Source organism: Panthera pardus, unplaced genomic scaffold (assembly GCF_024362965.1).
Source record: "Panthera pardus isolate Hobbes unplaced genomic scaffold, ASM2436296v1 HiC_scaffold_27, whole genome shotgun sequence".
In the NCBI taxonomy this organism is placed as follows: domain Eukaryota; kingdom Metazoa; phylum Chordata; class Mammalia; order Carnivora; family Felidae; genus Panthera; species Panthera pardus.
The window spans coordinates 126,776,921-126,784,808 of NW_026526843.1; positions in this window are offsets into that span (position 1 = coordinate 126,776,921).

The following is a 7,888-nucleotide window of genomic DNA, read 5'->3' on the forward strand; positions in this document are numbered from 1 at the left end:
GGCACAGCTAAGGGCGGCCATTAGGCCGACCCGCCAGTCACATGGGCATTGAGTCACGTGGGCACAGCAGTCACATGAGCACGGTAGCTATGGGCGTGGCAGTCACGTAGGCAGGGCGTCAAAGGGACCCGACCCTTAATGGGCAAGGGAATCACATGCGAGGCCTTTATGGCCATCCTCCAGTCACGTGAGTGTGACAGTCACGTGGGCATGACCGTTTGGGGGCATGGCTTTCATGTGGGTGTGGCCATTATGCCCACACGCAAGTCACATGGGCGTGGCAATCATGCGAATGGGGTTGTCACGTGCCCACGCCAGTTACGGGCGTGGCAGTCAGGGACGCGTCAGTCACGTGATCACAACAGTTAATGGGCAGGGCAGTCACATGGGTGTGGCAGGTATGACCGCGCGCCAGTCACGTGGGCGTGGCAGTCACGTGAGCATGACAGTGATGGGCGTGGCGGCCACGCGAAGGTGTCAAAGGGCGCGGCACTCACGTGAACATGGCAGTCACGTGGCTCGCCAGTCACATGGCATAATAGTCACGATCGCCACATTAATGGGCGCGGCAGTCACCTGGCGTGCCCAGTAGCACGGTAGCTTCCTGGCACGTTCCGCGGATACGCTGGGGGGCGCGGGCGGCTTCTCGGCAAGTTTTAGCAGCGTCACCCCAGTGCCTTCCCCAGAGGCTTCTCCACCGGCACGCCAGCCGGCTCCGGCAGCACCCTTGCCCCGCTCCCTGCTGAACCTCGAAGGCAGCCGGGGGCAGCCTCCCGCCCGCCTGCTGCTCTGCGACTCCGTGAGTTTGGCCCCTGCCGGGGGTACGCGGTCACACGCGCCCCACGGAGGCCTGACTCCCGGCGGGAGGGGTGGGCTACTTCTAAGGTCTTCTTCCTTCGCTCACCCGCCTCAGCCCCGGGGGTGGTGGCTGCTCCTCATAGCCGGGGTTCTACATTTACAGTCCTCTTTACTTGTCAATTCGAGTAATTATCCATTAAGAGGTAATAATTTTTTTGTACGGGGTGGGGGGGGAGCAAACCTTTCTGTAAAGAGCCGCACGGCGAGCAGTGTTTCAGTTTAGGCTTCGTGGGCCTCGCAGCCTACAGCCAGCGCTCGACTCTGTGCAACCGACAAGACAAAGAACACTGTGTTGTATGTCGCCGGTCTGCCGAATCCTGCTTTATATGAAGCATTTCCTGTCCAAATTACTGAATGGTTTGTCTCCTCTCTGGACACTGACAGATATAAATTCCCCGTGGCAAGTGCAGTAACAGACACCCGCGGGGCCCAAGCAGCAAAATTATATTACGGGCCGGCTAGGGAGCAAGGAGATGATGAGCATCAGCGAAGGATTAAAAGAGGTGGGAGTGTGGGACTCTTGCTCTCAGGATTGTGAGTTCGAGCCCCACACTGGGTGTAGAGGTTACTTAAAAAAATAAAATGTTTAGGGGCGCCTGGGTGGCTCAGTGGTTAAGTGTCTCACTCTTGATTTTGGCTCAGGTCATAATCTTGTGGTTTGTGAGTTCCAGCCCCACATCGCGCTCCGCACTGACAGCGCAGAGCCTGCTTGGGATTCTCTCTTTCCCCCTCTGCCCTTCTCCGCTTTTCGTGCTCTCTCTCAAAATAAACAAACTAAAAAAAAAAAAAAAAAAAAAAAGCCTTGACTCCTCCATTTACTTAACTAGTCAACTTAAAGTCACTCATTTTTGGGGCGCCTGGGTGGCGCAGTCGGTTGGGCGTCCGACTTCAGCCAGGTCACGATCTCGCGGTCCGTGAGTTCGAGCCCCGCATCAGGCTCTGGGCTGATGGCTCGGAGCCTGGAGCCTGTTTCCGATTCTGTGTCTCCCTCTCTCTCTGCCCCTCCCCCGTTCATGCTCTCTCTCTGTCCCAAAAATAAATAAAAAACGTTGAAAAAAAAAAAAAAAAGTCACTCATTTTTGTCTGTTTTGTCACCTAAAAAAAATAATATTTTGTAAACTCTAAAGTATTACACAAGCATATTCACAAATTATTTCACTTACCATTTGTTGGTGTAACAAGGGGAACTACCTGGCTAGGCTTCAGTGACCTAATGATTCTATTCTTGATTTTTTTTTTAAGTGTTTATTTATTTATTTTGAGAGAGCAAGTGAGAGAAAACATGGGTGGGGGAGGAGCGGAGAGAGAGGGAGACAGAATCCCAAGCAGGCTCTGCACTGTTAGTGCAGAATCCGACGTGGGGCTTGAACCCACAAACCTTGAGATCATGACCTGAGCTGAAATCAAGAGTCCCAAGCTCAACTGACTGAGCCACCCAGGTTCCCCCCAATTCTTGATTTTAACATTAGGAAATAAGGCTGAAGTGGTAAGGGAGAATGCTTCATTTACAATTTTCCAAGCTATTTATTTAGGTACAATAGTTTCTAAGTCCTTTCCTGAGGCTGTTTGAAAAAGAAAAAAAAAAAAAAAATCCCAAAGCTCAGTTATCCTAGATGCTATTGTTTAAACCTAACTTAAAGTTTCCTTTTTCCATTATTTAGCTATAATAGCATCACAGAAAACTTAAGTAGACAAAGCCACAGTATATAAATGATATTTTACAAAAATTTAGCCTAAGTGGATTATGTAGAAACCAGACCACAGTTCCCCCTTTTCAAAAAGCATGATTTACATGATAAATTCTCAAGATACAAATACTTGAAAATACTTGTGGTTTAAATACCACAGATTTGCAGTCAAGCAAAGGGAAAAAAAAGGAACACGAATTTCCCCAGGTGGCCCTCTGAACGGGTTCAATAAGTAAAAGGTGTTTCCAACTTAGGCGTCAGTAGTGGGTCCTCTTGGTTAAAATGGGAACTACATTTTCCAGAATGTCCGTCTCTGTATGGTTCTAAGCATTAGAATGAACCTGCCCAACTATGGGAGGCAGAAGCGATACAGCAGCACTATTCTCTACTGGTGACAAGGTCTCTACAAGGTCACAGTCAGCAAGGGACGGCTGCAGAGGGGCCCAGGAGGCCCCAGGACGTCTTCACAGGCCACTACACCACACTGGGGCCGCGAGACCAGTGGCACGCCAGGGGGATGCCCGGCCACACCGAGGGGCCTGCCTCCCTCAGTCTTCCCAAGCCGGGTGGACATGGGTTATCAGAGGCCTTCCTGCTGCCCAACATGCCCCCTGAGGACGTTCTCCCACAATTCCATGAGCTCTAGTTCCTTTAATATGTCTTCATCATCTGTGCGGCTCCCAACGCCTACGTTCCCTGTCGCCCCCTAGCGCCCTCAGGCAGGAAAAGGGAGGGTGTGCCCCCCAGGGTGCACAGTTGCTCAGTGACGTGCACAGGAGCACAGAGTGCCTGAAAGGAAAACGGGGTCACCTGCAGCTCTTCGACGGTGCTTAAACACATGCGCCACAATCTACTCTCTTAACTGTGTTTAAGGCACGGAGAGCCTGGGTGGCTCAACTGCTTAAGTGTTAGACTTCAGCTCATGTCATGATCTCACGGTTCATGAGTTCAAGGCCTGTGTCTGGGTGTCTGCTATCAGCACGGAGCCTGCTTCGAATCCTCTATCCTCTCTCTCTGCCCCTCCCCCACTGGTTCTCTCTCAATTAAAATTAAAAATTTTAAAAACCCTGTGTTTAAGGTGCACAGTTCAGTAGCGTTAAGTATAAACACATCGTGTATACCCCATCTCTAAAACTTCATCCTGTACAACTGACCCTGTATCCGAACAATACCCCAGTCCCCTTCTCGCCACCCCCCCTGCCCCCCAGCAATCACCAGTCTTCTTTCTTTCCGGGAACCCGACTGCTCTAGACACCTTACATAAGTGGAATCATACGGTATTTGTCCTTTCGCCTGGTTATAGCTCTCAAGGTCCATCCATGCCACAGCACATGATGCATAGCACCCTTCCCTTTTAAAGCTCAATAATATTCCCTGTACATATATGCCTTTTCTTTATTTTTTCTCAATGTTTATTTTTAAGAAAGAGAGAGACAGAGAGAGACAGAGAGAGCGTGCACAAGCGGGGGAGGGGCAACGAGAGAGAGGGAGAGAAAGAGAATCCCAATCAAGCTCTGTGCAGTCAACGGAGAGCCCAATGCAGGGCTCGAACTCACGAACCGTGAGATCATGACCTGAGCCAAAGTCGGTCGGTCGCTCAACCGACAGCCACCCAGGTGCCCCTTCTTTATTCTTTCACCTGTCAGTGGACACGTGGGCTGCTTCAATGCCTGCAAGTCCTGTAGGCTACATGGATGTGACCACGTGGGATCAATGTGACCACGTGGGAAACCACACTGCATAACCTATACCTCATCAGTGGGACTGTATGTTACCCAACGGGCCCATACCACAATGTCCACACCAGCATCATCAATGACACCTAAGACCCCAGAACAACCCAGATGTCCAAAAAGTAAACTATGGGACGGCTCATGGCGGAATACCATGTCACACTTCTCTACCTCTGACACTGGGGCTGGGTAATTCTTTGTTGTGGGGGGTCGTGCTGGGCGCAAAATATTTACTAGCAGTATCCCTGCTCTCCACCTACTAGATGCCAGGACCATCCGTCACCCCGATTTGTAACAACTAAAAATGTCTCCAGATATTACCGAATGCCCCCTAGGGGACCCCCCAAAAAAATCACCCTTAGTTCAGAGCCACTGTTCTAGAGAAAGGATTAAGTATCCGGGACAACCATGCCAGCTCTCGTGAACATCTGCACGAAAAGCAAGACACCGCCTAAATCCCATTTTCACGCCTGCCCCGCAAACCCCATCCAGCATGGTGAGAAGCAGACAGCCTCACAGGGACAGGCTCTCTGGTCACTGGCAGCCACGCACAAGGCCCATCGGGCCAGGTGGAGCCACCGTGTTTAATGAGGCCCATCATTACCATGCAAAGCGGGCCTTGTTGTTCTGGGCACCACGGGTCCTGTCCCAACATCACACACCCGCAACTAAGAAGCCTTTGTTCTTTCTCCCCACAGAAAATGGTCTTTCTTGTCTGCGGGCTTTGCTGGCCAGGTCCCCTCCATTCAGGCCGCCGCCCCCATCATGGACATGCACACACTGTACCTGGCTCGCTCCCGTTGGACGCCACACAAGCCTCCTCCTGCCTCCGCCGCGGGCCTGGCGGCCCTCCTCCTGGCCTCTCCGACACCCGGGCTGCATCGCCAACCACTGCTCTGAACACTGTTGATGGGCCTCTGCCTCTGCTTCTAGCCCCGTGGCGGGACTAGCCCGTCTTTGAGAACAAAGCCCAGGTGGCATCTTTGTTTAGTCCCTCCTATACCAACGTCTGTTGCAAGGCAGGAGGCAACACTGTGGAAAGGGCGAACAGACGAAGGGAACCAGTGAAGATAGCCAGGTTTTTGTCTCAAGCCCTGCCTTCATCCTAAGGACCGTGGGAGGAAAACCCCACTACAGTCCTTTTTTTTTTTTTTTTTTTTAACATTTATTCATTTTTGAGCCACAGAGACAGCATGAGCAGAGGAGGGGCAGAGAGAGGGAGACACAGAATCCAAAGCAGGCTGCAAGCTCCAAACTGTCGGCACAGAGCCCGACACGGGGCTCCAAATCACAGACGGCAAATCACAAGGACTCTGAAGTTGGGTGCTTAACCCAGGTGTCCCCAGTCCTGGTCTTTCAAGTCAGTCTTAGAAATCTCAAGACTGGTTGGGGCAAAACCACCCCAAGCATATATGTATGTATGCATGCATGTATATTCTAATTTATTAATTTATTTAAAGTTTATTGAGAGAGCCAGAGAGAGCACAAGCAGAGGGAGGGGCAGAGAGAGAGAGAGAAAGAAAGAGACAGACAGAAAGAAAGAGACAGAGAGAGAGAGAGAAAGACACAGAGAGAGAGAGAGAATCCCAAGCAGGCCATACAATGTCAGCACAGAGCCTGATGTGGGGCTCGAACCCATGAACTGTGAGATCATGACCTGAGCTAAAATTGAGTCGGACGAGCCATCCAGGCGCCCCTCTCTCAGAGCTTCTGGAAACAAATGGTGGGAACATTAAGTGCCGGTTAAACAGAGATGACTGGAATTACTTAGGTTTTCAGTTTTCAAAGTAGAAAAGCAATCTCCAAGAGCTGATAGGCAATCACGAAACAGGAAAAGGAACCGCTGGACATTAGAACAAAGTGTCCCTGGCTTTTCAGAACACACGGCTGTTTATTTTTAATGGACGTTCCCAGCCTACTGCCATTTCAAAGAAACAGCGCTTGTCCCTTCAGATAACGCCGCCCCTGTGCGACCCAAGAGACGCGCTGCTCAGAGGGAACGTGGCCAAAGTTACGTTCACCTTTCCTTTGGGTAAACTCAGAGCTCCCTTAAAGCCTTCGCTTTTTGTGCTGGGTAAAATATGGATGATCTCCTCCATCACAAGGGCTGTCTTTCTGCTTGAAAAACTCTTTTTTCAGTGATGTTGGCGGTGAATGAATGTTTGTGTCCTCCCCAAACTCACATGTTGAGCCCTGATGCCCGGTGGGACACTCCCAGGCGGGATCGGGTCATGAGGGTGCAACCCTCGGGACTGGGATTAGTGCTCTTCTACTAGGCACCCCACAAGCTCCGTCACCCCTTCCCTCATGGGAGGACACCGTGGAAAGACAGCTGTCTATACAGAGGGAAGAGAGCTCTCTCCAGACACCCTATCTGCCACCACGTTGAACTTGGACTTCTGGCCTCCAGAACTGCGAGAAATAACTATTTGTTTACGAGCGGCCCAGTCTGTGGTATTGTTGTTACATTAGCCGGAAGAGACAAAGGCAGATGTCAAAGGTCCAGCCCACAGGGCCTCGCTGAGCCCTGCGGGAAGAACACGAAGCCCTGACTTGCACAGCAAGTGCTCATAAGGTCGAGAAGGGGCCGCGTGTACAAAAGATGCCGCTCGCGGAAGTGAAATCAGCACTCAGTGGGAGCAGGCCTTTTTTTTTTTTAATTCTCCTAAATCTGACCATCTGGATTTTTATCGATAATTTCCCTAGGACCTCAAAGGCTGGCAGTCCTTGGCTTTTAAAAGGGAGGTGAGTGAGGGCCACCTGGGTGGCTCAGCCGGTTGAGCGTCCGACTTCGGTTCAGGTCATGATCACATGGTTCGTGAGTTCGAGCACCGTGTCGGGACCTGTGCTGACAGCTCGGAGCCTGGAGCCTGCTTCGGATTCTGTTTCCCTCTCTCTCTGTCCCTCCCCCACTCATGCTTTCGCTCTCAAAAAATAAAAAAATAAAACATCAAAACAAATTTTTAAATGAGGTGAGAAAAAAATCATTATCAGAAGGTCACATACACGTAACCACGCACGCACCTCTGGTCCTCCTCTGTCATACACGCCTCTTCTCCTGTGTCAGAAGCCACGGCAGCACGCGGGAACCCTACCCCCCAGGCGGTCTTCCTCATGTCCCTTCACCCAGCATTCTGCCACTATCCCTACCCGCATGTCCCCTCCTCCCCTCTCATGTGGGCTCCCTCAGCACCCTAGTCAAGCACTGAGTTCTCCAGGCCCGACTGTATCTTCCAGGGCGATACCCTCCCACCACTGGTGAGCATCAGTCTCTGGAGGCCAGAAGCCCTGCTCTCCCCACAGTAGGAATCCGCCACAGGAGGGGACGGCCACGTTCCCCTGCAGGGAGGGTGGCTGTGCGGTGGTCCTGGCACAGGGGACGGAAGCAGGCGTCAGCTGGAGGCCGCATCAGGGTTTTTTTGTTGTTTATTTGAGAGAGAGAGGGGGAGAGACCAAGAGGAGGGGAGGAGCAGAGAGAGAGGGAGAGAGAGGATCCCAAGTAGGCTGCATGCTGTCAGTGCAAAGCCTGATGTAGGGCTTGATCTCACGAACCATGAACAGATCAGGACCCGAGCCGAAATCAGGAGTCAGGCGCTTAACCGACCGAGG